Below are 24,656 nucleotides of genomic sequence, written 5' to 3'. Positions count from 1 at the left end.
TCTCCCCCCCCCTGGAGAACTCAAGCTAGTTTTTCAAGTGACCCTTGAGAAATGCTGTTTGAGAGGGTTAGGTCTATCTGAATATACCTTACCCCATTCCCTGTCTTGAGAGCCCATCTGCATTGACATTGCTAATCCCACTGTGGTGCTGCACTGACATATCATATGCTTGCAACCCCAGGCTCCATCTTAGCAACTTGGCATTTTGCTGGGTGGCTGTGTTTAACCATGTTAAGGGGCTGTGATCTGTCATGACAGTGAATTTCCTTCTATACAGATAAGGCTGAAGTTTCTGCAGTGCCCACACTATGGCTAGACATTCCTCTTCTGCAGCTGCATAGCATTCCTCCCTGGGTTGGAACCTACAACTGAGATAAACCACTGGGTGCTCTTCCCCCTCTGAAGAAATCTGGTTAAGTACAGCCCCTACCCCATGGTTCAAAGCATCCACCTACACAACAAATTATTTGCTGTAATCTGGATTGGCTAACACAGGGGGTCCTCCCAAAGCCTCTTTAAGCTTCTGGAATGCCTGGTCACATGCTGGGTTCCACACTACCTTATCTGGCCTGTTCTTCCTTGTCAGGTCTGTGAGGGGAGCAGCTATGGTACTATAACTGGGGAAAAACTTTCTGTAGTACCCTGCTGTCCCTAAATATGCCCTCACCTGCTTTTTAGTAACAGGTGCAGGCCATGCCTGAATGGCTTCCACTTTGGTAGGTTCTGGCCTTATCTTACCACTCCCCACTCTATGTCCTAGATAGGAGACCTCTGCCATACCCACCTGACATTGGCTTGGCTTAATGGTCGACCCTGCCCTCTGTAGTCTGCCCAGCACCTCCCTGACATGCTGAAGGTTCTCTGGCCAGGAATGGCTGTAGATGGCAATATCATCTAGGTAAGCAAGGGCAAACCCTCCTGCTCATTCTAGGATATGATCTACCAGCCTCTGGAAAGTCGCTGGGGCATTCTTCATCCCAAATGGCATCTTTGTGAACTCGTACAAGCCAAAAGGAGTCACAAAGGCTGACTTCTTTCTAGCACTGGGAGTCAAGGGTACCTGCCAGTATCCCTTGGTAAGATCAATGGTTGTAATATACTTAGCCCCACCCAGCTGCTCTAGGGCCTCATCTGCCCTAGGCATGAGGTAAGCATCTGACTCTGTGTAACTATTTAATTTCCTGTAGTCCACACAGAACCTGGTGCTGCCATCCTTCTTTGGCACAAGCACCACTGGGGAGGCCCAGGGACTGTTGGACTCTTGAAACACCCCTAGTTCCAACATCTCCTGTACTTCCTCCCTCAGAGTCTGTTTGACTCTCTCAGGCACTCTATAAGGGGCCTGCCTAATAGGCCTTTGGGGTTCTGTATCCACCTGGTGCTGCCCCAGGTGGGTGCACCCTGGTTTCCCAGTGAACATGTCCCCAAATTCCTGCAACACTGCTTAAATTTCTTGAACCTGGGCAGGAGATAGCTGCTGGGACATGCTACCTCTTCCAGTGAGGTGTCAGGCCGAGCCTCACAGAGGAGATCATTCCCCAGATCTCCCTCAGACACCTCCTGCAATCCACTGCAAATGCTCAGCACAAGGGCATCCCTATCATGGTAAGGTTTCATCATGTTAACATAGTACAAATTGTGCCTCCTGCCTTCTGCCTAGCAATTCCACCATGTAGTTAACATCACTTACCTTTCTTACCACCTGGTAGGGTCCCTCACATGCTGCTTGCAGTTTGTTGTGTCTGACAGGAATGAGAACCATTACTGTTGCCCCACAGAATATTCTCTAGCTAGAGCATTCCTGTCATACCACACCTTTTTCTGTTGTTGGGCTTCTGCCAGGTTCTCCTGGGCCAAGCCCATGAGTTCCCTGAGCCTTGTCCTGAGGTTTAGGATGTATGTCACAATGAACCCCTTGTGAGACTCGCAGTCACCTTCCCACTCATTTCGAATTAAATCTAGAGGTCTCCTCACCCTATGCCCATACAGCAACTCAAACGGTGAAAAAACTGTGGATTCTAGGGGAACTTCTCTGTAAGCAAACAACAGATGGGGCAAATATTTGTCCACTTCCTCTTAAACTGATCTGCAAATACCCGTAGCATGGACTTGATTGTAGAGTTTAACCTCTCAACAAGACAACTAGTCTGGGGATGGTAGGGAGTGGTCTTCATGTGCTTCATCCTACAGGACTTCCACAGACAAGCCAGCAGGTCTGACATGAAATTGGCACCTCTATCAGTTAGTATTTCTTTTGGGAAACCTACCCTGCTAAACATCTCTAACAAAGCATTTGCCACATTCTCTGCCTCAATGGAGGACAAAGCCACCGCCTCAGGGTATCGTGTAGCATAATCCACTACCACTAGGATATACGTTTTCCCTGTGGAACTTGGGGTACTCAGAGGACCCACAATATCCATAGCTATCCTCTGAAATGGCTCCTCAATCACAGGCAAAGGCATCAAAGGAGCTCTCACCTTGTCTCCTGCCTTGCCTACCTTTTAGCACTGCTCACAGGTCTTGCAGTACCCTGTTACATCTCTGGAAATTCCAGGCCAATAGAAGTTCTGCAAAATATGCCTCTTTGAATGTTTTATGCCAATATGACCTGCAAAGGGAATATCATGGACTATGGCTAGAAGTGCCAGATGGTAGGCTCTAGGCACTACCAACTGCTGTACTCTCCCACCTTCTAGCCCTCCCTCAGGGGTCCACTCTCTGTATAGTAACCCTTTGTCCCAGTATATAGATTCCCCCTTTCCTTGAGAATCAGGTGCCTCCCTAGCTACCTGCCTCAGGCCTTGCAATGAAGGGTCTGAGAGCTGAGCCTGTCTCAACTCTCTCCTGGAAACCCTTCCCAGCTCCCCCTCCACAGGAAGTCTGGCATCCTCTGACAGTGGTGCCTCACTGTCAGCCTGGGTACTCCTACTCACCTCTACCTTTGCATTCACTGTGTCCAAGGGACCATCAGTACCCCCAAGCAGCTGTGGCTCACCTTCAGGCTCACTGTTACAGGGTAGTTCCCTCCCGAAAGTAACCACCTCAACAGTCCTGGCTGCAAGTATGCAATCTGTCTGGGTCTCCCTCAGGCAACCAGACTTACCTGCTTGTCTCCTAGCCTGACTGCGTGTAACTGCATAAGCGCATGGTACTGCCTCATCCAACTATATGCAGGATGGTAGTTCGGTGCCCTTGTTGTCTCAAGACAACCTACTACTGACATTTTGTCTTTCCCACTTACTGGCTTCCTCATCTTTTGTTCCCCACCTTGGCTCTGTGGAAACCTGTATGCCACATGTCCCCACTGGTTGCCTTTAAAACATTTAACCCTAGCTCCTGGACATGTACCTGGACTAGTGGCTTCCCCTGCTACTGGCAGATTCTGTTGGGGCAGTTTGTGCTGCCCACCCTGGGTTCCTTTAGATCCATGAGCAGTACTGGAGGCATCTTTCCCAGTTTGCCAGGTATAGGTCTCAATTCTTCCCCAACTCATCTGAAGTAGCACATTGTCTATCAGCTAACCAGATCCTATTGTCCTCAAGCAAAGTGCTACGGCCTTGTTCCCTCACCAAAAGGTCTGCTGGCCCTTCAAAAGTGGTGACCTGACATCCACTCACCACCTATGGAAATAAGTGCTCAGTTCAGCTACATATTCACACACACTTTCATCAGCCTTGCGTCTATGTTCACAAAACTTTTTCCTATACATTTCAGGTGTTAGCTTAAACAATTCTAATAAGTAATTTTTAAGATTATATTACTGTGCTGCTAAATTAATAACTGATAAAATTCTACCACAGTAACATAAGGTAGCGAGGGAAAAGGGGGGGGGGGGTTGAAAGCGAATACCATCATGGAAATATCGAATAGAGAAAACTATAAAGCAGCTAAGATGAGAAGTGTCATTGTTAGAAGATTATAGAAGAGGGAACAGATCAACAAAAATATTAAGAAAAATAGATGTGATAAAAGCAATGCGCAGTATTAGAACAGACCAGGATCTATTATGCACTATTGGAGATAACAAACTAAAAATTTTGAAACAGGCGGAAAGACTCAGAAGATACAAAGATAAATATAAGGGAAAAGCACAAAATAAGCGATTTACTGATGACCCAAAAAAGTTTTATAGAGAATTGGGAAGGTAAAAGGAATTGATAGACCACCGAAAAAAGAGGAAGTAGTTACATTTTGGAGAAGTATCTATGAAGATCCTGTGGAACATAACAAAGATGCTAAATGGATAGAAGAAGTAAAAGAAAGAATAAGAAGTTTAAAGGTACAGGATATGAAATGGGATGAAATAACAGCCAGAGAGATTGAAACAAAGTTGAGAAAAACCTCTAATTGGAAAACCCCAGGACCAGATGCAGTACCTAACTTTTGGCTTAAAGTATTAACTTCTTTTCATAAGGATCTAGCCATGAGTAAGAACTATTTATATGCACACCCTGAACAGGCACCACACTGGTTAACAACAGGAAAAATAATGCTCTTACTTAAGAGTGAACCTGCAAGCTACCCTAAAAATTATAGGCCAATAACTTGCCTTCTGACGATGTATAAACTATACACGGGGATTGACGCCGACAGAGTTTATAGTCATTTAGAAGAAAACTCAATTATGGCAGTAGAACAAAAGGGCAATAAAAGAAAGTCATATGGAACAAAGGATCATTTGTTGTTAAATAAAGTTATAGTGGAGAACTGTAAGAAAGGGAAGACTCTAAGTATGGCATGGACTGACTATAAAAAAGCATTTGATAGTATCCCACATTCATGGATAAAAGAATGCTTAAAAATGTATAAGGTACATCCTACATTGATTGATTACATTACAGTAACCATGAAACACTGACAGACCACTTTGCAATTAAGCCATGATAAAGGACAGATCATTATCCCAGGGATAAAAATCCAAAGGGGGATATTCCAGGGTGACTCCCTGTCACCATTGCTATTTTGCCTTGCCATTAATCCATTATGCTGTTTACTTAACAGCTTAGGTCATGACTATAATTTGGCTTCTAGAAAACAACAAAGTATAATGACTTCTCATCTTCTCTTTGTCTATGATTTAAAATTGTATAGCTCATCAGATGAGGGATTGAAAGCAGAGCTACAGGTTGTCAAAACTTTTTCAGATGATATTGAAATGTCATTTAGTCTTGATAAATGTGCAAAAGCAACCTTTAAAAAAAGAAAATTGCAGCACCAGGAAAACATCATTTTGGGACAAGAATGTGATATAAAAGAACTTGAGCAAGAGGGGGTGTATAAATACTTGAGAATTGATGAAGGATCAGCAATAAAACATGAACAAATGCGAATAAAGCTTAGTAAGGAATACTTTAGAAGACTTAAATTAATCCTGAAAGCAGCACTGAGACCTAGGAACAAGATCCAAGCTATAAATCAATTTGCTCTTCCTGTCCTAACTTATAGTTTTGGAGTGATTGACTGGCCCCAAAAAGTGTTGGATAGATTGGATATTAAAACAAGAAGGATGCTTCATGCTCACCAAATGATTTATAAAAATCAATGTATACCAAGATTATATATTCCCCGTTCTGAAGGAGGGATGGGCCTCCTTGAAATTGATTACATGTATAGATCTGCAATCATGGGACTCCACACATATCTACTGACCTCACAAGATTCAAATGTGGTAAAAGTTTTGAAACATGAGGAGAATAAATCAAAGATGACATCTCTGCTTAATTTAGCAGAAGCATATCGACGTCAAGCAGGAATGGAAATCAAACCAGAAGTCGATAAAAATCAGACAGCAACTGAATGTGCTAAAAAACAAAAGAAAGAATATAAGGTAAAGGATCAGATGAGAAGGCAAGAAATTTGGAAAAAACATAAATATAGTTGCAAGTCTAGAAAACTTCTGGAAAAGCCTCATGTTGATCAAGAACGAATGCAGGAATGGTTAAGGAGAGGTGAATTTACATCAAGAAATGAAAGGTTAATATTAGCAGCCCAAGATATTGGGCTACATACATGCTGGTTTACTAAGTCCATTGAACATGTGGGAAAAACAGACATATGTAGATTTTGTGGAACCAAATTAGAAACAGTCACACCTTATTGCTGGTTGTGACTCTCTAATGGCAGAGGGACTGTATACTGAAAGGCATAATAATGTGGTGAGATTGTTACACTGGAGATTGTGCAAACATTATGGTATCGAAGTGACTGAAAAGCACTGGAAACATGAGCCACAGAGAATCATAGAAAAGGATGAAAGTTACATCACATAGGAATCACCCAATACCAACAGTCCAAAAGATAGATGCTAGAAAACTGGATATAGTGGTCCAAGAAAAGAAGACAAAAGTAGCATTGATCATTGAAATTGCCACACCTAGTGACTACAGTGTCTTGCGTACAGAGAGAGACACAAAGTCATAAAATACCTCGATCTGCAGGCAGAAATGAGAGCCATGTGGAAGAAAGATACCCAGACAGTTCCAATAGTAATAGGAGCAACTGGTCTTATAAAAAAGAATTTACAATCATATTTAGATATGTTACCAATTCATTTAACACCATACGAATTGCAGAAGGAGTCGTTACTGGGCACATTGCGGGTGCTGCGAAGAGCACTTTTGGCTAACATCAAAGAATGAAACAATACTAATTTCATGAACATTAATCGTACTTTGACTTAGGAATGGTGTCCATTCCCATCATGGTATTAGAAACCCAAAAGACTTGGAGAAATAAAAAGAGAAATAAGTGCTCAGTTCAGCTACATATTCACACACACTTTCATCTGCCTTGCATCTGTGCTCACAAAACTTTTTCCTATACATTTCAGGTGTTAGCTTAAACAATTCTAATAAGTGATTTTTAACAGCAGTATAATCAGAACATGTAACAGCAGACATTTTTGACAAAACAGTTACAGCTTTACCGTGGAGTAAGGGGGTCAGGAACCGTACCCAGAGCCTTTGGTCAACACTATACTGTTTGCATACCCTCTCAAACATATGAATGAAACTATCAAAATTATCCCCCTCTTTAAACTGTGGAAGAAATTTACTGACCTGTTGTGCTTCTGGGATCCAGTTACTCCCTTCCCCATTACCTCCATGACTCTGGTGAAGAGTCAGCATCTCCTTCTCATGCTGCCTCTGCCTCTCCTTTTCCTCAACTTTCAGGCGTAGCAGTTTATCATTCTCCTCAGCCTGCAAATGTCGCAGTCTCTCGTCCTCACTCTCTAGACGCCTCAGTCTCTCAGTTGCTTCTATTTCCACACGGCTGGCCTTCAACTCAAGTCTCTTTAGCTCCAGATGGATTTTTAATTCCTCTGCAGAAAGGTTGAGCTATCCATTCTCCGAGGGTATTATAGCTCCACTACCAGTCTGATTGTCCTCCTGGTTGTTGTTTTCTTTTTTTACTCAACAAATTTTTATTTTGTTTTTTGAGAAGAAATACAAAACCAGTAAAATTAGATTACAATTCAATAATAGTAAAAGGAACAAAAACATTATTTACAATATTTACAAGTGACCCAAAGGAGAAACAGTACAATAATAATTAATAAAAAATCCAGAGAAGAAGAAGAGAAAGAAAAAAAAAAGTCCACAAAAGTCTATATCTCTTTGAACTCATATGATGGAGATTGTGTCTAGTTGCATTTCCTCTATGAGTGTAAGTATTTTATTCCAGGGGTTGTCTGACCATTTTCTGGGGAACATTCTTTCTTCCTGGTTGTTGTTTTCTGATGCAGCTGTAACCAAGGCTGCAATCAGGTCTGCTTTAGTCAGGTTTCCATGCACCAGTCTCCTAGCCTGGCACATCTCCACCAGCTGGCTCCTTGTCAGCTTTCCATACTCCTCTGCTGACATGCTGCCTGCTCACCCTGACTAACTAAGCTAACAAATGAAATACAACAATTGTGATCTGAACTCTGAGTATTCACTGCATGGCTGATTTAGAGTACAAAACACCTTCAAAGCTCACTGTACACAAGCTACAGGAATTCATTCTACCCACACCACTACAAGCCAATTAGTATTTGCCACCAATTAATATGTGATGTGGACATCCACCACTGCCAAACAATTAATATATTATGCCTGTGCCCTGGCCAGCAATCAAGAAGCCTCAATCCTCACCACTAACACCAGTGAGGGGCATCTCATATAGGAGGAAAGGATAACAAATACACACAGTAAAGTGCAATTTCCCTTAAGAGCACACAGAGATCACAGTCAGTCTGGGGCTGGTCACTCCCTTGCTCTCCAGGTCCCTAATAAGACTCCCCACTGGCACAGCTATAGGGTCCAGATCTCAGCCTAGTGGGCAAGCTAAAACCACCAGCACCTTCTCTGTCCAACCAGTGCTTCGTGTCCCTGCCCAGGCAGCTGTCTCACACACACACACACACACACACACACACACACACACACACACACACACACACACACACACACGCACACACTTTAAGAAGAGTTTATACAACCACACAGACCCTCCTGGGGAAGGCTGGCACAGGTTCTCCAGCTGTGCCCCCTTTTTCCCAGACTATATGGTAGTACCAGCTGCCACCACCCAATAATATTTATCAGCTACTCAAAGGCCCTTAAAGGGTGTCCAATTATTATTGTGCAATATTATTATCCAATTGGTAGTATAGCCCAGGGCTAAAGCTATTGAAGTGGCTTTGTACAATTTTACCAAAGGCATGCAAGTACTCTAAAGAGCTTAAATTATCTCTTCAAAAACAGCCACAGTTGAAAGGGTTTAAAATATTTAATAACAAATAGTCAAAACACAAGACAATTCGTTTTACTACACAGTGCTAGTCAAGAGTTCAGAGATCACAGAGAAATAGTTAAAATAATTCAGTAGTACAGTTCTGACATCACAGAAAAACACAGTCTAATCTTTCTAGTTTCTAGCTATTTCTAAGAGAAAACACAAGTCTAAGATAAACTTACATATAGAGCAAGACAGTGCTGATGATTTGGATGGTCAAGACAAAAATGCTTAATGCTCTCTGATTCTCTCTGTTTTTAAAATCATATTCCTGGTTCACATTACATCATTCTTCACACTTCCCTGGGTTCCCTGGCTAACAGAAACCACATTTACATTCTTCACTTCTGGGTAGAAACCAGAGCAATAAAGGACATTTATGCATGCAAATTCTGGCAATTAACTCTGGCCTTAAAACAATAGCAACAATTCCTTCATCTAGACCGTCCAGAGCCATGTTTACATCAAAGGGTCACAACATACTTTACTTGGTTAGCAGAGTGCACTGTTGTTACAATTTTGCAGTTACACATATAACAGCATTTTTTCCATTTAAGACAACAAGCCTGTGGCTTACATTAATATTTACAAATTACAGAATTATCTATAAAATTCTATCTCGCTAGGCTGGCAGCCTTCACATGTATCATGGATGTTTATTAGGAGGGGGGGTTTTAGGAAGTTTCTAATGGTTATGTGAAGGAGGGTATGTTACCTTTGGCATTACTTGTCTGCCTCTGTCTAGCAGAGACTTGGGGGCCAGTGAGTTTGTTTCTCAATTTAAAAGTTTGGGAGTGTACTTAACTTGCATGTTGACTCTATCAGTAGTTGTGAAAATGCCACAGTTCCACTTTCTGATTATGCATTCTTCCCAAAAATGACTATCAAATAATTGGTAATACATCAGTCTCATAGAGAGGACAGTTACAAAGTGCTTTGTGACAACCTTGAGCACTTACATACCCAGTGTTTACTGTGAGTACGAAACTCTGCAGCAGTAATTATTTCTGGTATTTCTCAGCTCTCTCCTCTTACACATATATTGAGAGATTAACATTGTTTACAAGACCAATATTAAACATTTTAGGTCTAATTTCTGAGCACTACAAAAACACAGGCAATGATCATTTAAAATAGCGTTTAGTTGCAAGGGGTATGAATGGTTCTTACTTTAAAGGCTTCTAATTTAACTTAGCATTTATCTGTAGGGTAAAGCCACAAACAATGCTCACATCTTCTAACCTTAGATAACCTGCCTGTCTTGTATAACATAATAATGCAGGTATTTAATGTGTATGCAGGCAACAGCTGTGAAAGTTAACCGTAAAGTCCCTGAGCAACACAATATCAAGATTCCAAGTATGTGGTCAAAACAATGTGCAAAGTAATATACATAAATTATGTTACTGTTACTGGTGAGCTCTCTAAAAAACAAATTTCCATTTTCTGGGATAGTGAAAGTACATTGTCTGGTTAACTGACTTGCTCATTTGCTCAAAGTTTAATCTGCAGTCATAAATTGAAACTACAGGGAACAAAATCACCAAACCCACCAAAACTACAAAACACCTTGTAGTCTTAACCCTCTCTGTTAAAATTATATACACATTGAAAGCCACAAAATAGATTTGTTTTATTTATTTTTGCAGCAACCCATAAAACAAGAGAATAAAGGCAGTTCAAATCCCTGATCTTTTTTTATGCAGCTGGAAAACATTTGTTGCTCATTTGACGCCATCTAGTGACCACAAATAAGCTATGCACTCATATTTCTAAAAACAGCACCAAGGGAAAATTGACAACATGGCTCAACATGCAGATTGCAAGGAATTATTATCTGCATGCTTCTATTTCGTAAATGGTACTTTTAAAGTTCACCAGCAGTGTATTTCCTATAATCTACAATGCAACTGTGCACATAATCCAAAAAATGATTGCTCTAATAGCAAAACATCTGAAGAAGGCTCTGCAATACCTACACACTACTGTAAAATACTGCAAAGTGCAAACTATGGACATCTATAACATAAGTATAGATTATCTAATCTATGAAGAACAGTTTAGGACAACATGGAAAACATTAGTGACTATTCCAGAGCTTCCAATGTGAGTCCTCAGTGTACAAGTAGACAAGGACCCAAATCTCTGACCACACGAGGACTCAACCCCATGAGAACATTTAAAATAAGTGTATTTTGTGGGAGTGGGCAAGTTCCTCTGAACTCACCATGTAGGGGGCAAGCATCTACACCTCTGAAACCTATACATACAAGCTCTATGAACAAACATAAAACAAAGATAAAAAATACTAGGAAAGAAATTGCTGCTGGCACACAATTATTAACTGTAGCAACAGTGATTTTCTATGGAAAATATGATAAAAGGAGTTCAACTTTGGAAAGTTTAAATCAGCCAGATGTAACTTCAACTAGTCTGCACTTGACAAGATGTAGGTTAGTATTATAAAATGTCAGCTTCAAAAACAGTTTGTCACACATACATGATATCAGACATGTGGAAAGTTTTTCATACTAAATGACATACACCACTTCTTTTTACAAGGTGCTCTGAACACTAAGGTAACTCATTATATAAGACCTGATGCAGTCAAACAGAAAAATATGAGTCCAGTTTGTACCTCCACCACCACAACCTCAGTATTTCTTGAACTGATGATTGACACACCAGTTTCAAATATCCTATGCTCACCACAAGTGACTTAGCATCGCATAGTAGTCTGGAATGAGTTAGAAAACCCTCACCAACCCTTCCTTAGAGAGATAACTAGTGGCCAGTCCCTGGTTCATATTTAATTTTTCAAAAATCAGAAGCAATCTTACTTCCAAACAACTTTAAAGAAAGTTATTGATGCACCCCCATAAAAAAGTGAAGTTGGTTGCCCATAGTGTGACACTTGGAAAGTTCAGCTGTGCTACAGTCCAACTCCTCAAACCCTGTACAGCAAACATTGCCATTTTAAAGGACATTATTAGAAGTTAGAGTTTAAAGAGAAATTTTATAGAGCAGAGACTACAAAAAGACCAAAAAAGAAAGCCAAACTACATGGATTCTATGAAACATGAAGGGCCAATAATCATTCTGACATTTTTACACAACAGTGTCCATGTAACAACTGTCTGACATATTCCTCCACATCACTGATTATAATGATTGTGTGTTTTTCATGGTCCTGACTGACTATATGTATAATGACAGAGAATGATAAACTTCCTATCTTACCTTGCACAAAGGATCGATAAAGTAGATTTCACTTGTTTATACCATTTTCTCAAATTAGATTTTATTTTTTCATGTTGCTTTCAGAAATTAGATTTCACTTTTTCACACTATTTTCAAATAATACACCAGCAAGTGTGCTGTAACACTTGTCCACAGGTTCCTTGACTTTATTAACTCCAATGCCCTAGACCAGCTGTTTGACACCCACACATTCTGGATCTGGTCTGTATCAATATAAGAGACCACTGTAGCATCCCCACGGTGAGGTCTTCCATGCTGAGATCTTACCACAATCAAGTCTCATTCGAAGTAACTATCACTCCTGACCCCCCCCCCCCCCCCCCCCAGGCAGCAACTAAACTAAAAAACTTCTCCAAAGCAGATTATAAGTTCTTACAGGATGGTATAAATAGCTTCACTTCACCTCCCCCCTCAGATGAATAGGCAACTATGCCGAGTTCTACACCAATGCTTTATACAAACACCTGTATAACTGTATTGACTCATCCGTACTTGATAGAACCAAAACAAGCTCTTCATGGAAGAGCAAACCTGCCTGGTGGACAACTGCCATTAACAGGCTGTACAATAAGATGGAGAAATTGCTGTGTAAGAGTAAGACGGAGCGAGCCCTAAGCTGGAAACACCCCCTCTTCAGCTTAAACAAGCAAATAAGACTTCTTGTGAAGTCCTCCAAAGCAAACTACAAATTCAAATTAGCTTCCTGAACTAAGGATAACCATAAAGCATTCTTTAGTTACATCTGTAACCTAAAAGGAAAGGCCCAGATATGTGCCGAACTGGTAGTTAATGATACCACATACAATGAGCCTGTGGGCATAGCTAACCTGTTAGCCAGCAGGTTCTGTGAAAACTTCACTCCCCTGTCCTCGCCACACAAACCCCATGACATCCCCACCGCCTGTCCCCTGCCTTGTATCACTAAAGAGCAGGTCATAAATGCCCTCTCTGAGGCCAAAAACACAGTATCTATGGGACCTGATAACATCCCAGGCTGCGTCTTACATGGATGTCAACAAGAATTATCAGCACCACTGGGTACTCTTTTCAATTGTAGTCTAAGCACAGGCTTCATCCCAGCTGAATGGAAAGTGGCCACCATTATCCCCTTGCACAAAAGTGGTGCTTCCACTGATCCCAGGAACTATAGACCTATTAACCTGACTAAAAATATAGGCAATCTCCAAACACTTGACCCTACTCAATTTGGATTTGTTAAAGAGAGATCATACCTGTTAAATCTGGTGGACTTCTTTGAGACAGTCTCCAAGGCACTGGATGAGGGGCAAATCTGTGCATACAGGCTACCTAGACTTAACCAAGCCTCATTGGCATAAATGACAAACTCAGACAGCTAGGTATCAGTTAGGGGTCCGAATGGAGAGATAAGTCAGCAAGTAAAGAGAGTAGTATTGCTGGAATTGAATGCATCTTCAAGTGTTGGTGAGTACATTCACGAGGTGGGCCCTGTTTTTCACAAAATCTCACCAAGGCGACACTGATGTATAGATTGTATTTATATAGCATATATCATGGACAGAAGTAGGTCAAAAGTTAAAAAAGATAGCTGGGTGCACAAGGCCTAGGATAAAAAAAGTGTCCAATCCTGGTAGGCCCACTGGTGCCAGAACTGGAAAAAAATGACAGTGCAGAATCCTCAAAATACAGAAACATTCCTACAATGGGGCTAGTTCAGGCCCAGGGGAAGATAGCCCCTGTTGTAAATGGAAGTAGCAGTCAACAAAAATCACAAAAAACTGATATGCCAAAGAGCCATAAAGACAATAGAGTGGACTACTGAGGATAAGAAATAAATTATGTTTTGTTGTTATGCAAAAGGCCTAGAATTTCCAGACACAAGATATAAAGAAGATTGAGAGAAATTAGAGGAAAGAAAAATACTTCCACAAGAAAAACTGTCAGAAGCATCAATTAAACCTTTGTGTTCATTACTATAACAGATTTGTAAAAAAACAGTATATAGACCAAGAAACTTTGATCTGTTTGGAAAAAGAAGCATCTGAGGAAGTGTGAAAAAATAAACAACAAAACCTAGAGATTTTTGAAAACTATAAAAAAGAAATATGGACATGGAAAAGAAAGGGAGATATGGTGCGATATTCATGCAAAGGCGAAAGCCAAATTAATCGATATAAAGAAGGCAGCCCCAAAGATATTCAAAGAGAAATACAGGCAAAGGCATCCAGATATGGAACATTTCACAATACAAAAAATAATATCACAAAGAGAGAATGTAGAAAAGAAGATTAGTAAAGTAGAAGTTAAAAAAATAAAAACTGAGGTTATGGAGTTCCTGCGAAGTGAAGGATTCGGTGTAGAAGGTCTAACACAGATTACATCACAGCATGATGGAATGAGTCCCCAAAGTAAGGAGATACAGGAAGGTCAGAGATTTAATATGGTGTAATATCTATGCAAAGGAGAAAACAAAACTAATTAATATAAAAGAGCAGCACCAAAGATATTTGAAAAGAAATGCAGAGAAAAGAATCCAGACATGGAAAACTTTACAATACAAAAAATAAGAAGACAAAGAGGAAAAGTAGAAAAGAAAATTAGTAATGGAGAAGTTAAAGAAATAGAAACTGAGGTTATGGCGTACCTGTGAAGTGAAGGATTTAGTGTAGAAAATCTAATTCAGAAAGTACCACAACAGGATAGAACAATGGACATACAAATTAAGGGCTAACCAGTGGAATGGGAAGCAATTGGTCAAGTGACATATGAAGATACTTTGGAGCCTTCCACAGGAAACCAATACAAATGTTCACTTCAAGTTGGACAGCAAGGGAAGGAACAAGAAACTGTGGAAACTCTGATGCAGTCAATTTTGAGGAGTGGTAGGCCAGTGAGTTCCCATATGACAGAGCAACAGATGGCACAGGATGAAACTGAAGAGAATGTGCCACAAGAAGATGGTATAGATCTTTCTATAGAATGCCTGCAGGAAATGGAAAACAAAAATGTGCCCTCAGTTTAAAAGCAAATGTGCTAAGAGAAGAGTTGCTTGATTTAATAAAGATAGATAGACATATTAACATCAATGAAAGAAACAGACTGCAGAAGGTCAATAAAACCCAAAAAGTAAGAAGTCTGATAAAACAAATGAACACAGTAATTAAGACTGTCCACAGAGATCCATGCGATATAACAAAAGTAAATGGATATATTACTGTGCAGCTAAATTAATAACTGATAAATTTCTACTACAAGAACACAGGGTAGTGAGGGAAAGGAAGGGGAGAAAATTAATACCATCATTGGACTATTGACTAGAGAAAACTGTAAAGCAATTAAAATAAGAAGAGTCACTGTTAGAAGAGTATAGAAGCAGGAGCAAATCAACAAAAATACTTAGAAAGATAGATGTAATAAAAGCATTGCACAGTATTAGAACATATCAGGATCTATCATACATTATCGCAAACAACAAACTAAACATTTCAGCACAGGTGAAAAACTTAGAAGATAAGCAGATAAATTTAAAGGAAAAGTACAAAATAAGCAGTTTATTGATGACCCAAAAAGCTTTGTAGTGAATTGGGAAAAAGGTAAAAGAAATTGAAAGACCGACAAAAAAAAAGAAGAAATGGGTACTTTTTGGAGAAGTATTTATGAAGATCCTGTGGAACATAACAAAGATGCTAAATGGATAGAAGAAGTAAAAGAAAGAATAAGAATGAAATGAGATGAAGTAAAATCCAGAGAGATTGAAACAAAGTTAATAAAAGCCTCTAACTGGAAAACCCCCATGCCCAAATGCAGTACCTGGCTTTTGGTTAAAACTATTAACATCTTTGCACGAAGATTTAGCCATGAGTAAGAACTATTTATATGCGCACCCCGAACAGACACCATCCTGGCTAATAACAGGAAAAAAAACAATCCTCCTACTTAAGAGTGAACCTGCAAGCTACCCTAAACATTATAGATCAATAAATTGCCTTCTGTCAATGTATAAACTATATACGGGAATTGATGCCAACAGAGTTTATAGTCATTTAGAAGAAAACTCAATTATGGCAGTAAAAGAAAAGCTCAATAAAAGAAAGTCATATGGAACAAAGGACCATTTGTTGTTAAATAAAGTCATAGTGGAGGACTGTAAATAGGGGAAGAATCTAAGTATGGCATGGATTGACTACAAAAAAGCATTTAATAGTATCCCACATTCATGGATAACAGTCCTTAAAAATGTATAAAATGCGACCTACACTGATTGACTACATTACAGTGACCATGAAACAGTGGCAGACCACTTTGCAATTAAGCCATGATAAAGGACAAATTGTTATTATAGGGATAATAATGCAAAGGGGATAGTTCAGGGTCACTCTCTGTCACCGCTGCTATTCTGTCTTGCCCTTAACCAATTAACCTATCTAGCTTAGGCCCTATAATTTGGCTCCTAGAAAACTACGAAATATAAAGACTTCTCATCTTCTATTTGCCGAGGATTTAAAATTGTATAGCTCATCAGATGAGGGACTGAAAGCACAACTTCAAGTTGTCAAAACTTTTTCAGATGACATAAGAATGTTATTTGGTCTTGATAAATCTGCAAAAGCAACCTTTTAAGCAGTAAAACTGCAGCACCAAGAAAACATCAGTTTGGGACAAGAATGAAATATAAAAGAACTTGAGCAAGAGGAGTATATAAATATATAGGAATCAATGAAGGATCAACAATAAAACATGAGCAAATGCAAATAAAACTTAGTAAGGAATACTTTAGAAGACTTAACTTAATCCTGAAAACATCGCTGACATCTAGAAACAATATTCAAGCTATAAACTAATTTGCTCTTCCTTTCCTAACTTACAGATTTGGAGTGATTGACTGGCCTCAAAAATGTTGGATAGATTAGACAGGAAAACAAGAAGGATGCTTCATGCTCACCAAATGATTTACAAAAATCAGTGCATACTAAGATTATATATTCCCCTTTCCGAAGGAGGTATGGGCCCCCTTGAAACTGATTACATGTATAGATCTGTAGTTGCGGGACTGTATACATATCTGCTGACGTCACAAGACCCAAATGTAGTAAAAGTTTTGAAACATGAGGAGAATAAATCTAAGATGACTTCTTTGCTTAATCTAGCAGAAGCATATCCATGTCAAGCAGGAATGGAAATCAAATCAGAAGTAGATAAAAATCAGTCAGCAACTGAATGTGCCAAAAAACATTTGAAAGAATATAAGGTGAAGGACCAGATGGGAAGAAATTTGGAAATGCATAAACATAATTGCAAGTATAGAAAATGTCTGGAAGAACCTCATGTTGATCAGGATTGAACGCAGGAATGGTTAACAGGAGGCAAATTCAAACCAAGAGATGAAAGGCTAACATTGGTGGCTCAAGATAGTGGGTTACGTACACACTGGTTTACAAAGTCCATTGAACATGTGAGAGAAACAGGCAAATGTAGGTTTTGTAAATCAGAATTGGAAACAGTTGCATACTTCATTGCTGGTTGTGACATACTAGTGGCAGAAGGACTGTATACTGAAAGGCATAATAATGTGGCAAGACTATTGCACTGGGGATTGTGCAAACATTATGGTATTGAAGTGGCTGAAAAACACTGGAAACATGAGCCACAAAGCATCATAGAAAATGATGAAGTCTACATCACATGGAATCACCCACTGCCAACAGTTCAAAAGATGCTAGAAAATGGGTTATAGTGCTCCATGAAAAGAATACAAAAGTAGCATTGATTATTGAAATTGTCAAACCCAGTGACTACAGTGTCTTGTGTACAGTGAGACACAAAGTCATAAAATATCAGGATGTACGGGCAGAAATGAGAGCAATGTGGAAGAAGGATACCCAGACAGTTCCAATAGTAGTAGGAGCAACGGGTCTTATAAAAAAGAATCTGCAATCGCATTTAGATATGTTACCAGTACATGTAACCCAGAAGAAGTCATTAATGGGCACATTGTGGGTGCTGCGAAGAGCAATTCTGGCTGACATCAAAGATTGAAACAATACTAATTTCATGAACTTTAATCATACTTTGACTTAGGAATGGATCCATTCCTGTCATGGTATTAGAAACATAAAAGACTTGTAGAAATTAAAACTAGGTATCAACCCTTATATCATTAGATGGGTCGCTGACTGGCTCACTGATAAAACCCATATAGTCAAAATAGTTAATCCACCTCCAACACCAGATCTGTAACCAGTGCTGTTCCACAAGGATCAGTTCTGGGACCTCTACTGACTGGAAGCTATTTTTCCAAAGTACATGCAAGAAATAAAGGTCTGTGGCTGACAAAGTTTGCTGATGACTGCAAACTGGGAGTGGTCATAAAATCTCCACATGATGTCAACATCCTACAAGAAGGTATTACACAAACAAATGATTGGTGCCAAAGCCATGTCCTTAAACTCAATGCATACAAATGTATTATCATCCCTTTCGGTAAGAGCGATGTTCCTGCTAACTACTACATCAATAGCAATACCCTAAGTATGCACTCAGTGGTGGGAGACCTGGGCAAACAGGTTGACAGCCACCTTACCTTTGACCACCATGTCTCAACAGTGGTAAGAAGGGTATTCTATATTGCTCATCTCATAAATAAGGGCATTGCTTCCAGAAAAAAAAAAGTTATAACCTCTCTGTACTCTTCCCTCATCAGGTCAATAATTGAGTACAATGCCCGTTTTGTTATGTACCTTTCCAAGCACCTGCAGCAGTTGGAGAGACCACAAAGGTTCCTCACAAGGAAAATTCAAGGTCTTCAGTATCTTTCCTATATGGATCATTTGAAATCACTGTCACATTATTCTTTTACATACAGACCACTTAGAGGTGATCTCTGCCTTGCATATAAGGCAATTTCTGACCCTGCTTTATTGGAAATGATGCATATCCGCAAGTCATCTCTGCCTTGCATATAAGGCAATTTCTGACCCTGCTTTATTGGAAATGATGCATATCCACAAGTCAAAGGGTACACAGTTTACTCACTCTAAAGACCTTATCCTGGTATGTGACATTAATAAAACCTGCTGGAGGGACAGATTTGTCTCTCAGAGGTTACCACACCTTTGGAACAGACTCCCACTTCATGTCAAACAGAGCACCACAATGGCCCTCTTCAAACTCAGTCTGGACGACTGGATGTGTAACCGTAAATTCACCCCAGGGGTTCCATCTGTGTCCCTCTTGGACAGGGTCAATAGGTGCTGATTGTGGAAATAAGGGTAGAACCTGGCTAGGTTTGTAAGAGTCCTAAGGTCTTTAGCCTAATAACTTCCTATGAACAGAAAACTGGATCTGGAAAGATTCCTCACAGCTGTGTGTCCAAATTGACAAACCTGTGAATATGGGTTAAAACAATAGCTAGAGTACATATACAGTGAGAAACTGACTCATGACCCATCAACGGCAAACTGTTTAGATTCAAACTAATCAAACATGGTCCCCACTAAAATTATAACATCAACTTAGCATTCTTTGCAATGGAAAAAGACTCTCTGTGTACCCCACACACTCTCCAATTGCTGCAGTATTTGCTGCCATAAAGTCTCCTCTTCAAATTTTCCCTTAGAACTAGCCAGTTTTTTAGTTTTAGCACTCAAATCTATTTCTTTGAGCTCAGCACTTGTTCAGAACTCATTATAAGCACTAAATAAGCTACAAATTACTACAACACTCAACTTTTCTTACTTGTCTAGAGGAAAACAGGTTTTAGTACTTAATAAATAAGCACCTATCCAGGCATGTCTAAGGGTCAGCTCCCGGTGTTTTCTCCTGTCTACATGATGAATCTGGGCATCTTGTGGCAATGCAGCAATTGCCTCACGTACACAGACAACCCTCTCCTCCTACCACCCAACACTACAACCTGTGAGAGATGCACTTATATAGCCAAACTGGAAGCAAAGCTCTCTTCGCCCAGGACTGGATTAGACAGTCAAGAGGAGAAGGTAAACACTTGCACCACACCACACTTATCACGTAGTCCCTCAAAACCTACACCACCAAAACACACACCTACATTCACGGAGGCTCTCAATAAAAATCTGCCCAAGCACCAAGGACCTCCAAAGCAGAAAAGCAAGCAACCTCCACCCCTCCCCCAACACAATCCAAATGACATATAGCCCACAAACTCAGTGTGCCACTCAACCACAGCCCATAAGGCATAGCAACGTACTCAGCACTCTAGTCATAGGTGACTCTATAGTCAGGCACACTGATGGTACACTCACCAGGCTAAACAAGGAAAAAGTTACTGTCAGCTGCCTGTCAGGTGCCAGGATCCACCACATAATGCACGCACTCAGGTCACTCCACAACAAGTACAAATATGACTGTCATTGCCCATGTTGGTGTGAATGACCTGAGACATAGCTCCCTGGACTACATGAAAAGAGACATGTAGGAGCTCTCCGATCTTGTAGCCCAGGCAGGTATGACCCTAGCCCTGAGTAGCATCCTGCCATCACTCAGAATAATACCACAGTACAAGGACAAAATGATTGACTTCAACAATTGGCTAAGCTACTGGTGTCATTCTAAGGGGATCCAGTATCTGTCAGCCTGGGATGACATGATCAACAGACCACAGTGCTTTGCCAGAGATGGCCTGCACCTGTTGGCCTTAGGATTCTAGATACTGGCTAAGGCTTTTGCCACCCCTATAGTGCCTTTTTTAACCAAGGTTCAAATGACAAACTCACCACAGTAACAGGTACAAGCAAGCAAAATCTGAGAGTAATGCTACTCAATGCTAGAAGTCTAAACCTCAAAATGCACTCACTTGAGGCACTCCTTAAAATGGAGAACATCACCATCTGTGCAGTGACAGAGACCTAGTTCAAGGCTCCAGAGAGCACCCCTCCATTACCAGGCTATAATTCATACCACACCTTTCGGCCACCTAACCTGGACTGAAACACTAAAGGCGGAGATGTGTCCATATTCATTAAGGATATCCACACCTCCAGGCTAGTTGCTCAGCATAATGCATCCGAGATTACCCAAGTGCAACTAACTCTGGGCAAGACCGCAATCCAAATTGTAGTTTGTTACAGATCCCCCACCATGCCACAGGATTCCCACTCCTCATTTCTAGATACACTGGAAAATATTAGGGTACAACCTAACACCCTAATAATGGGCGATTTCAACTACCCCACCATTAACTGGGAAAACTACTCATGTACCAACTCTTTTGCTCAACATTTTCTGGAATTCATAAATTCTAACGCCTTGGATCAGCTTATCCATACCCCCACCAGGGGCAGCAATATCCTAGACCAGATCATTACCAACATGGGCAACCGGTGTTCCACACCAGAGGTCAGTTCCTCATTGGTCAGATCCGACCACAAGCTAATCATCCTAGACATCCACATCCCGCCCCCTCACCCCATTAGGAAAACCACCGTAAAAAATTTCTCCAAAGCCAGCTTCACACTTTTTAAGACAGAAGTGGCAAATTTCACGACACCCATGCAGACGGGCAAAAGAGGTACAACTGCTGAATCCTGCACTTTATAAGCACTTACACGAGTGCATGGATCATGCAATCCCTAACAGAACCAAGATGCTATCCTCCAAAAAAATGGAAGTCAGTCTGGTGGTCCCCTGCCATAAACAAATTCTACAACAGAAGAAAGAAACTGTTGCAAAAAAGAGTAAAATTCCATGATTGGAGGATCTCTCTGGTCAGCCTCAGTAAAAAGCTGAGATCCCTCATAAAATCCTCCAAAGCTAGTTACGAAAACAAAATCGCCACTGATTCTAAAGACAACTGCAAAGCATTCTATAGCTATGTCAAGAATCTCAATAGCAACACTCAGATCCGCTCTGAGTTACAGCACAATGGCATTAAATATAAAGAACCAACTGATATTGCCAACATCCTGGCAGATAGGTTCAGTGCTAACTTTATCCCCCTCTCACCCCCTAAAGGGCCCATCTCTATAGCGGAAGAATGCAAAGTTCCTGTAATCACGGCTGCACAGGTAACAACCACACTCTCCAAAGCCAAGAACACAGCATCCATGGGACTTGACAACATCCCAGCCTGTGTTCTATATGAACTACAGAATGAACTGGCACCCCACCTAAGTACCATGTTCAATCATAGCATCACCTCAGGCTTTGCGCCCACTGAATGGCACACAGGGACAGTTACCCACTCCACAAAGGGGGAGCCACCATGGATCCCAGGAACTACTGCCGGAACATATCATCATGGAACTTATAAACAATGACTCTGGACCCCACCGAGTTCGAGTTTGTAAAAGGCAGATCATGTCTCCTAAACCTGATAGACTTCTTTGAAGCGGTCACTAAAGCCATAGATGAGGGTAAGGTGGTTCACACAGCCTATCTAGATCTCTCCAAGGCTTTCAACACCATCCCCCACTCTGGAATTATAGATAAACTCACTAAACTAGGTATAAATCCCTATGTCACAAGATGGGTTGCCATCTGGCTCACTGAATGAACCCACACTGTGAAAGTAGCAAACTCCAAATCCAACTTCAGACCAGTGACAAGTAGAGTACCACAGGGTTCAGTCCTGGGTCCTCTCCTGTTTGGTATCTACTTCTCAGAAGTACAGGCTAACACAGAAGGTCTTTGGCTAAAGAAGTTTGCAGATGACTGCAAACTAGAAGCCATAATCGAAACTCCTAATGATGTGGACATCCTACAAAAGGGCCTCACTGAGACAGATGCCTGGTGTCAAAGCCATAGCCTCAAGTTCAATGCCAAAAAGTGCAATGTCATCCCTTTTGGTAAAAACTCTGTACCCATGAACTACCACATAGGTGGAAGTCTACTTAACAGTGAAAGTATGATAAGAGACCTTGGGACACAGGTGGACAGTAGTCTCTCCTTTTACAATCAAATCACTACAGTAGTCAGGAAGTCCTTCTACGTGAGGTCATCACAAAAGGTTTCTCATCCAGGAAAAAAGTGGTCATTGTTCCCCTCTACCCATCATTCATTAGACCCATTATAGAGTACAATGCCCCTTTTGGTATATACCTCACAAGACATCTACAACAACTAGAAATACCTCACAAAGAGGATTACTGGCCTAAAACAGATGCCCTACCAGAACATCTCAAAAAAACCCAGTTTTACTCAGTCGCATATCGCTTACTCAGAGGCGATTTATGCCTAACATACAAAGCTATGTCAAGCCCAGAGCTGTTGGACATGCTCCACTTAAAGAAATCCCAATCCCTCTGAGCTACATGCTCTAGGGACCTAAACTTTGTCACCACAATAAACAGAACATGCTGGAGGGAAAGATTCCTGTCCCAGAGACTTCCTATATGCTGAAACAAACTACCTTTCTATATCAAACAAAGCTCCTCATTAGCCCTCTTCAAGAAAAATCTTGATGATTGGATGGGAGATAGGAAATTCTCCCCGGGGATCACTTCTGTGGCTCTGCTCAACAGGGGCACAGGAAAATAATTTTCTTGGGTGGCGAAAGCCAGGGTACCTTTTTGGCTAGGTTTATATAGGCCCTTGGGCCAATAGCCTAGTACATACCTATGAGCCTATAATTATCTATTTATCATTTGTTGACGGCAGAGGAGCACAGATCTATATGGACAGTTTTCAGATTCAGCCCAGGAAAAGCAAGTACAAAGTGTGCTAAAACTAGTACTGATCTAGAAAAGTGTCCTGAAGTAGTAATGATCTAGAAAAGTGTCTTAAAGTAGTGCCACTCTAGAAAAGTGTCTTAAAAGTAGTGCTGATCCAAAAATGTATCTTAAAAGTAGTACTGATTAGGACTAGATTTTTTTAAGCTGAAAACTTCTATTTGTCTTATGTATTGTCACCTTGTTGGTGGTTACAAGTACAAAGTTATAGTAGACAAAGATGTACTTTATAATATAGAGGAAGAATGCAAGTACAATAATAAGCAAACAAAAACATTATAGCACCGTTGTGGAAAGCTGTCTAACATAGTGGGAATCTATTAAATACAATATCTAGCATGTAATATGAATCTAGCTAATATCAAAGTATATATAATTCTACTTACAGGTTAATTTGGGCTATAATGGCACACAGGATGGTGGATGACAGATGAGCCAAAGTAGAGTAAAAAGAGGTGAGAGCTGTGACTCCTAGGGAAGCGGTGAAGAGCGGGATGCGGAGATGATATGGTGGAGGGTACAGGACAAAGTGAGGAGACAGATGGGCCTTAATCTAGCATGGATGTCTTAACATTTAATTATGAAATGAGTGTAGGGAGGTAGGGAAGAGTGTTCATAATGCAGTTACAGAGTTAAGTAATGCATTGTGGAGAAAAGTATTTACAAGCAGCTCTTGTGTATAAAAATGTCTTGAGCTGATGTTTAAAACAAGGAAAGGAGGTGATGTCTCCTAGATTTTCAGGGAGTGATTTACATGTCTGAGGTTCCATTACTGATAAGCTGTGGTCATATGAGTGGAGCTTTGTGACTGGGATGGAAAGGAAGAGAGTGAGAGAGAGAGAGAGAGAGAGAGGAATGGTTTTCGGTATGAGGATATTGTATTACAGCCATAGTAATAATACATGTAGATCTTTTCTACCTTTTTTTGAGGGTAGA

The sequence above is a fragment of the Protopterus annectens genome, chromosome 13.part0 (genome assembly GCF_019279795.1).
Source record: "Protopterus annectens isolate FY-2018-M chromosome 13.part0, PAN1.0, whole genome shotgun sequence".
Taxonomy (NCBI): Eukaryota; Metazoa; Chordata; order Ceratodontiformes; family Protopteridae; genus Protopterus; species Protopterus annectens.
The sequence above is the reverse complement of the archived record's forward strand: the minus strand, read 5'-3'. Positions refer to the sequence as shown.